At 31.4% G+C, this 9,644-nt stretch overlaps 1 protein-coding gene and 1 pseudogene across 2 annotated transcripts in view; one reads left to right on the forward strand and one right to left on the reverse strand.

Annotated features, from left to right (window-relative positions):
* The window catches only part of DACH2 (dachshund family transcription factor 2), a 688,009-nt gene that overhangs the window by 340,022 nt on the left and 338,343 nt on the right, over positions 1-9,644 (forward strand). The window lies entirely within an intron of this gene.
* LOC112471786 lies at positions 6,759-6,877 on the reverse strand (annotated as a pseudogene).

Consider the following 9,644-nt stretch of genomic DNA (forward strand, 5'->3'; position numbering starts at 1 on the left):
GAATAAATAACCATGCTGTCAGAAGAAAAATATACATATAATCTACAAATATATATGAAATATCATATACCTACTATGTGCCAAGCTCCATGCTACTATTCAAAGCACTCCTGTCCAGCTTTATTTTATGCTCTCACTCTACTCTTCTTTACACCATATTACTCCTACTCAGATTACACATATTTTTATCAATTCTCAGTACAGTCATACAATAGGTACATGCTTCAAACACCATGTTCTCCTTAAAGGAGATTTTAATAATGTTTCTTCTTTCCCTCCTCATCCAAGAACAAAATTCAGCATATGCTAAGCAAAGTGGCAAGCGGAATATTGTCAAAATGTTTTTATTTTCTGTTTGCTTATATACTGGATGTGGCCGCACATCCCATGTGTCTAGGAACTATGACCTGGTATCTATTCCAATGCCATCTCTTCAATTAGGACATAATCCTGTATTCTGCCATGACAAGGTTGAGTTCATTCCAAAGAGTGTAGTAGAATGATCCCTCAAATTGGGTCATGCACAAAATTTAGATTACCCCCATAAGCCTTTAGTGATCTAAAGTTACTGAAGCAGATTTCAGACAGCTGTTACCAGAACAAGTCTAATTTATTAGCTGCACAATCTCTCTCAGATGCTCTAATCTTTGCCAGCTAATTTTAAAATATGCACTACAATTGCTTAATGTGATGATATTTAATTGGTGAGACCTGCCTTAGCCTAACTATTATTATCCTGATCCATTGATTTTTATAATTACAAATTGAAAAATACACCTATGAGTAGTAACAAAGGCTTTGCTCAAGCATATAGCTACACATATTGTTTGAGATTTTCAGTGTGTGCTTTCTGTATTTTTTCATGCCCACCTATGCATGGGCAGGCATTGAGAGCTATACACATACATACTTCACATTTTAAACTTGAAATAGGTATTTTATTTTATTTTTTATTTTTAAATTGTATTTATTAAATTTATTAGGGTGAAATTGGTTAATAAAATTATATTGATTTCAAATGTATTACATGTATATTGCATTGCGTATTCACCACCCAAAGTTAAATTCCCTTTCATCACCTTTACCTTTATCTACCTCCCTCCCCTTTTCCTCTGGTAACCACTAAACTATTGTCCATGTCCATGAAATAGGTATTTTATATATTAAAATAATAAAACAGTGTTACATATGAAAGTTTTGCATTATTTATTAAATATATATATCCAATCAGGTTGGGAAATCTATTTTAGTACTCACTTATGTTATGGCAATGTTGCAATACAGAAAGTCAGAAGATTTTAGGTTTTATCCCTCAAACCTAAACTCTTTCTTATTAGAAATACATTATGTATTGAGGAGCAGATGTGCACATTGAAGTTCACAGGGAAGAGCACGCAAAAAAGATCCATGGTAGCATGATCTAGTGCAAACTGTTGGCCATCTGCAAAAGTGGAGGATAATCATAGCTTACTTTCCTGTGCAATAGTTACTTTATGAAAGTAAACGATTTGTGAGAGATATAGGCAGAGAAATTGTTACTTATTTTTTTAATTGCACATTTTATTGTATAAAGCCCTGAATGAATGAAAGTTTGAAGAGTAGGATTATAATCAGATACTCAAACACACTGCTTTTTCCCTGTCATTTTACTTAACACTCCTTCAGGACCTGATAAATATTTCTTCTTTTCTTAATGAAACTATCAAACATAAGTTTGGATGTATTCCATTTCTAAATTTAATGTCAAAATTGCCAAAGAGATCCTGTACTTTGAAATATCAAAGACTGTAAGAGTGGTGATTAAGATAATCAAGAAAGCAGGACAGGCTGACAGAAACCTTCTTATAAAATCAGTTAATTATTTTTTTCTTTATTTAAAATACCTTTGTTAGAAGCTGATGGAAGAACAATAAATCTCAAGTTAAAAGAAAACTCTCATAATAAAACACAAACAGCACATAAACATTTGTTATCTAATAATTATTTTTGATCAACATTTTATACTCATATCACTATGAGAAATAAGCGAGAAATATATTTGTTTAATAGGGGGGAGAAAGTTTTTTATTCGAATTTGGGTCATTAGTTTGCTGTTGTACCATGTTGGGTATTTGCTAGTAAGGAACTGTGTTTCCATTATAAACATTACTTTAGTGAGCTTTAAAAAATAATGAAGACTGCTGCCAACTTTAAACTCTTTCTGTGATATATTTGGCACTTGAGAGTAATTTTTCATTTACAAATTTTAATGACCAAAGAATTGATCTGGCTTGCTTTTGAGTTACAGTGAATTAGAAAGAATTGTTAATTATGTTCAGTTGCAATTTGGGAGGAGTTGCTTAAAAATCACAAACAATGACTATGATTCCCAAAAAAGTTGGCGAGTGATTAGTCCAGAATTTTTGTTGAATTATATGTGCCATTTAACAGACATGGCACAAGAAGATTAAACCTTGAAGAGTGCTCTACCTAATTTTCAAACGAATTTTATACAGTACTCTTAACCTTTTCTTAAACTCCACTATATCATTTTTCATCAGAACAGAATTTGCTACATCCTGAATTTCTCTTATGTCTAGAAAGGGGTGGGTAGTAATTGAAGTAATAAAAGAAAAACATATGAGAATACATTAGGAATACAAGGCTGCTCACATAAGTAAGTGCACAACTAATTGTTGATTGAATTGCAATATACAAGAGAAGCTCTAGTGTACTTTGAAATCAGGATATGGCTGTTCAATTCAGCTACGTTTCATACTACACAAATAAGACACAGTTGTAAGACTTTTGGGGCATTTAATTCCATGCTCATAAATTGCAGCCACCCTCAACTAGCTATTTTGCAAATATGTGGTACTGGTCACAGAAAAATGGGCTACATAAACTATAGATGGAGCAATTAAAATCTCTCTCCATTACTGTGGAAAACCACATATTGGTCGCACACATTCATGTACAGATGCACAATGAACCTGCACAGTGTTACTTTTGGTCTAATGCTCAAAAGAAGCATATTACCATTAATTTGTAATTATTCCTTTATTCATCCACTCATTCATTTATTCGAAAAATGTTTCTGCCTTTTATGGACAAAGTACTGTGTTAAACATGGAGCATTAATAAACAACACAGTGTTTGTTCTTAAAGAGCTTAAAATTTTTAGGGGTCTAAGGTTATCCACAAATAGTTAATATTTAATATAAATACTATAACAGAGGCAAAGAAAGTGATATATTTTTGTGAGAGGATCATGACATGTATTATAAAGGAGATTTAATAAAGCTAACTATAAAAAATGGTTTCTGATTTTGCCTAATATGCATTGACAAATTTTACTCTAACATTACAAAGGGATCATTTTTTAAAACATACATTTTTGTTGGCATTTGTTAAAATTTTTTTCCTTAAATTCATGTACCATACAGAATACAACATAAAATATGTAAAATGGTTTTAGGTCAGCAAATTTTTAGTATAATCGATTATTTCTAATCTATCCATTTTGTTCTCTTATCTGCATAATAAGTCTTGTTATCTCAAAACAACATTTTAAAATTCTTTTTCAAAATTGAATTTGAAACTAAGCTCAAATGCTAGACATCATTTACTTTAATCATTATTTTACTAGTTACATTTAAGAAATATTTACTTTCTACTATATGCCAGGTACTGTAATGGATGCAACACCTAACTTAGATGAAATAATGTACCAAACGAGTCTATTTATCTTTATTTTGTAAAGATTTTTGAGGTTTGCATGTGTTTGTTTCTGAGTGTTTGTGTATGTGTGTTTTAGAGCAGTAAAGAAGGAGTTAGTCAAGGTAGAAGGAAGTAGGGGTAGAATAAGATGTCAGTCAAATTGTTTTTTTTCATTTAGGTAAAATTAGTATATAATGTCATATTTAGGTAAAATTAGTATATAATGTCATATCATGTATACAACATAATAATTTGAAATTTGTATACAGAACAAATTGATCACCACAATAAGTTTAGTTAACATCTATCACCATACAATTGACCCTCTTTACCCATTTTGTCTACCTTTTCACCCAGTTGCTCTGTGTTAACCACCAAACTGTTCCCTGTATCTGAGTGTTGATTCCTTCTGTTTGTTCATTTATTTTGCTTGTTCGATTCCACGTATAAGTGAAATCATATATTTTTCTTCCTTTGTCTGACTTATGTATGACTTAGCATAATACTTTCAAGGTCCATCCATGTTGTCGCAAATGGCAAAATTTTCTTCTTTTTAATTGCTGAGTAGCATTATATATATTTGTGTGTGTGTGTGTGTATACACACACACACACACACACACACGTACATAATGTATCTTCTTTATTGTTCATCTATTGATGGACAAATAGGTTATTTCCATATCTTGGCTGCTGTAAATAATGCTGCATTGAACATAGGTGTATATATATGTTTTTAAAGTAGTGTTTTTGTTTTCTTCAAATAAATTCCAAGAAGTAGAATAGCTGGATAATTTGGTAGTTCTATTTTGAATGTTTTGAGGAGCCTCCATATTGTTTTTTTCTTAAATTTATTGGGGTGACACTAGTTAATAAACATAGAGGTTTTAAGTGTACAAATCTATAACACATTATCTGTATATTGCTTTGTGTGTTCACCACCCAAATTTAAAAACTTAAATTTCCTTCCGTCACCATATATTTGACCCCTTTTATCCTTATCCACCTCTCCCCTCTCCACTTTTCCTCTGGTAACCACTAAACTGTTGTCTATGTCCATGAGTCTCTGTTTGTTTGTCTTGTTCATTTGTTGCTTTTAGTTTTATATCCCACATATAAGTGAAATCATATGGTTCTCAACTTTTTCAGTATGACTTATTTTGCTGAGCATGATTATCTCAAGATCATTCATGTTGTCTCAAATGGCAATACTTCATTTTTTTTATGGCTGAGTAATAATTGTTGTACATATATACCACATCTTCTTTATCCAATAATGAGTCAAAGGGAATTTTGCTTCTTTTCATGTCTTGGCTACCATGAACAATGCTACTATGAACATCAGGGACCAAATATCTTTGCAGATAAATGTTTATAAACTTTTGGAGTAAATGCCCAGAAGATGGATTGCTGAGTTATATGGTACTTCTATTCTTAATTTTCTGAAAAACCTCCATACTGTACATTCCCATCAGCAGTGTATGAGGGTTCATTTTCCCCCACAACCTCTCCAATACTTGTTATTACTTGTCCTGTTGATAATAGCCATTCTAACAGGTGGAAGGTGGCATCCCATGATGGTTTTGATTTGCATTTCCCCAATAGTTAGTGAAGTTGTGTATCCATTCATATATCTGTTGGCCATTGTATGTCTTCTTGGGAAAAGTGTCTGTTCAGGACCTCTGCCCATTTTTTTTTAATTGGATTGTTTGTTATTTATTGTTGAGTTGTATGAGTCCTTTGTATATTTTGGATATTAGGCCCTTATTAGAGGCATGGTTTGCAAATATCTTCTTCCATTTGGATGGTTAACTTTTTGCCTTGTTGATGGTTTCTTTTGCTATGCAGAAGCTTTTTAGTTTGGTATAGTATCATTCATTTTTTTTTTTTTTTCTTTTACTTCCCTTGCCTTTGAGGTCAAATTCATAAAATCCTCTCTAAGTCCAAGGTCCATGAGTTTATGTTTTCTTCTATGCAATTTATTTATTGTTTCAGGTCATATATTCATAACCTTGATCCATTTTTAGTTAATTTTGGCGTATGGTAATAGTAGTCTAGTTTCATTCTTTTGTATGTGGCTTTCCAATTATTTCAGCACCATTTATTAAAGAGGTTTTGCTTTTTCCATTGTATGTTTTTAGCACATTTTTCAAAAATAATTTGGCTATACATATGGGGGATCATTTTTGGGCTCTCAATTCTGTTTCATTGCTCTGTGTCTGTTTTTCTGCCAATACTATGCCATTTTTATTATTGTCACTTTGTAGGATAATTTGAAATTAGTCAGAGTGATATATCCAGCCTTGTTTTTCCTTTTTTTTTTTTTTTTTTTTTTTGTTTAGGAATCCTGTTGGTATTTGGGGTCTTTTGTGCTTTTATACAAATCTGACAATTTTTTGTTCTATTTCTTTAAAAAGTGCCATTAAGATTTTGATGAAGATTGCACTAAATCTGTATAATGCTTATGGTAATCAGGCCATTAAACTATATTGATTCTTCCAATCCATGAACTCAGAATATCTTTACATTTTTTTGTGTTTTTTTAATTTCCTTTAACAATGTCTTATAGTTTTCAGTGTATAGGTCCTTCACATGCTTTCTTAGGTTTATTCTTAGGTATTTTATTCTTTTTGTGTAATTACAAAAGGAATAGTTTTTTCTTTTCTTTTTCTGAAAATTCATTATTAGTGTATAGAAACACTATGGATTTTTGTGCTTTGATTTTGTATCTTGAAACTTAACTGTATTTGTTTATTTCTAATAGCTTTATTAGTAGAGTCTTTAAGGTTTTTATATAGAGAATCATGTCATCTGCAACACATGACAATTTGACTTCTTCATTCTCTATTCGGATGCATTTTATTTTTTCCTCTTGCCTCATTGCTCAAGCTAGGACTTCCAACAATATATTGAACAAGAGTGGTGAGAGCGAACAATATTATCATTTCTTTTTTATTTCTTTTTTATTTTTTAAAACATTTTTAGGTGAGGTGACCCTTGGTTGACCTCACAGATTGCAAGGAACTTGTCAGCTTACAATCCCTTAATTTTTATTTTTTATGCCTACAGCACCTGGTCTTCCTAGGTGGTCTCCCATCCAAGTACTTACCAGGCCTGACCTTGCTTAGCTTCTGAGATCAGACGGGATCAGGCTTGTTCAGGGTGACATGGCCATAGACACATTGTTTTATTTCTGATATTTGAGGAAAGGCGTTTAGTTTTTTCCTATTAAGTATGATGTTAACTAAGGGTTTGTTATTCATGGTTGTTATTATGTTGAAGTACTTTTCTTCTATGTCCATTTTATTAAGTGTTTTAATCATAAATGAATGCTGTACCTTGTCAAATATTTTTCTGCATTTATTGGTATGGTCATACAATTTTTAAAAATTTTATTTATGTGGTATATCCCATTAATCAATTTGCATATGTTGAACCATCCACATGCCCCTGGAATGAACTCCAATTGATCATGATGTATAATCTTTTTAAATGTATTCTATTTGCTAGTATTTTGTTTAGTAACTTTGCATCTAGTATTTTGTTTAGGAGTTTTGCATCTGTATCATTAGAGATATTAGTCCACAGTTTTCTATATTTGTGTGTGTTATCCTTACCAGGTTTTGGTATCAAGGTAATGTTGGCCTCATAAAAAGTGTTGGAAACAGTTGTTTCTTCTTTAGTTTTTGGAAAATTTTGAGAACAGGTATAAATATTCTTTGAATGTTTGGTAGAATACATTAGTGAGTCATCTTGTCCTGGACTTTTACTTTTTGGGAGGTTTTTCAATATTGTTTCAATTTCCTTACTGTTGATTGGTATAATTAGATTTTCCAGTTCTTCGTAATTCAGTCTAGGAGGTTGCATATGTCTAAGAAGTTGTTTATTTCTTCTAGGTTATAGAATTTGGTGGCACATAATCTTTTAGTATTGCTGTATGATATTTTGTAATTTGGTGGTATCTGTGGTAATTTTTCCTCTTTCATTTCAGATTTTGTTTATTTGTATCCTTTCTCTTTTTTCCGTAGTGGGTACAGCCAGAGGTATATCAACTTTTTTGATTTTTTTTAAAGAACCTGCTCTTTGTTGCATTATTTTTCTATTGTCTTTTTGTTCTCAATTTTATTTAATTCTGCGCTAGTTATTATTTTTTTCATCTGCTGACTTTCAGCTTCATTTATTCTTCTTTTTCTAAATTTTTAAGGAGTTATTTTAGATTTTTGAGGGGAACTTTTGTTGTGTCTTGAATAAGCCTGTAATGATAAGAACTTTCCTCTTATTACCGCTTATGCTGTATCCCAAATGTTTTGATATATAGTAATTTCATTCTCATTTCTTTTTATCTATCTCTCGATCTCTCCATTTATTTCTCCTCTGACTCAGTTGTTATTTTTTAGCATGTTATTTATTCTCCACATATTTGTGTTTTTTTGTGCTTTTTTCTTTTTACAATTAATCTCCATTTTCATAGCATTATGGTGGGAGAATATGTTTGGTATGATTTCAATCTTCTTAAATTTGTTGAACTAGTTTTGTGTCCCAAGCTTTGGTCTATCCTTGGCAATGTCCACGAGACTAGAGAAGAATGAATAATCTGGCGTTTTGGCACAAAAGGCTTTATAATTTTTGATTATGTCCAATGGGTCTAATGTATCATTTAAGGTTGATAGTTTCTTACTGATTTTCTGTTTGGATCATCTATCCATTGCTAACAGTTGGATATTTAAGTCCCCTACTACAATTGTGTTTTTGTCAGTTTCCCTCTTTAGTTCTGTTAGCAGTTGCTTTATATATTTTGGTGCTCTCGGATTGGGAGCATATTTGCTGATATGTGTTATGTCCTCTTGATGTATCATTATTACGAAGTGTCCATTCTCTCTTTTGTTACCGTTAGTATCTTGAAATCTATTTCGTCAGATATAAGAATGACTACATCCAATTTTTTCTAGATGCCATTTGCTTGGAGTTTTGTTTTTCACCCTTTTACTTCGAGTTTATATTTGTTCTTGCAGCTGAGATGTATCTCTTGAAGACAGTATTTTTTGGGTTTTCTTTTTTTGATTTAATCTGCTACTCTGCGCCTTTTTATTGCTGAGTTTGCTCAATTTTCACTTATGGTGATTATTGAAATATGAGTTTTTCCTATAGCCATTTTATTTTTTGTTTTCTGATAGCTTCGTGTCTCAATTTTTTTTTTTGGCCCTTCTGTTTCGATCTTTTATTTTAATTTGGTGGTTTTCTATGATTTTTCTTTCTGTTTTTTCTTTTTATTTATTTATTTTTTATGTGTCTCAGTCCTGTATTTTTTAGTGTGTGGTTACCATTAAGTTTATGTAAAGGAAAATTTCATATACATAGTAGTCCTTTTTCTTCTACATGCAACTTATTTCTATTCTCCTTTGAAGATTCAGACATTTACTCCTTCCCCCTTTCTGTTTTTGTCTCAAATTATCCAAATTTATGCTGTGAGTTCATTTCGAACTTTCAGTAGCTGTTTCTTCTTCTTCCCTTTTTAAAGTGTTTTTTGACCTTTAACTATTACATGATATTTAAATTTATAATACCTTGTTCTTCATAAGGGTTGCAATTTCTTGTTTCTATAAGTCTGTTAGTCATCTTACTCATAGCTTTGTACTATTTTGTCTTTTTCTTTCAGGAGAATGACCCTCTTCAGTATTTCCTTTAACACAGGGCTTGTGGTAGAAAATTCCCTCAATTCTATGTGTCTGAAAAGGTCTTTATTTCTACTTCATATCTAAAAGAGAACTTTGCTATATATATTATTTTTTGGCTGGTAATTGCTCTCTTTAATAGTTTGAATGTTTGATTTCACTTCCTTCTAGCTTGTAGAGTTCCTGCAAAAAAAAAAAAAGTGATGATCATCTAATGGATTTTTCTTGTAGGTTACCATCTTCTCCCTGGTAGCTTTGAGAATTCTTTTTTTGT

This window comes from Pteropus alecto, unplaced genomic scaffold (genome assembly GCF_000325575.1).
Source record: "Pteropus alecto unplaced genomic scaffold, ASM32557v1 scaffold231, whole genome shotgun sequence".
Lineage (NCBI taxonomy): Eukaryota > Metazoa > Chordata > Mammalia > Chiroptera > Pteropodidae > Pteropus > Pteropus alecto.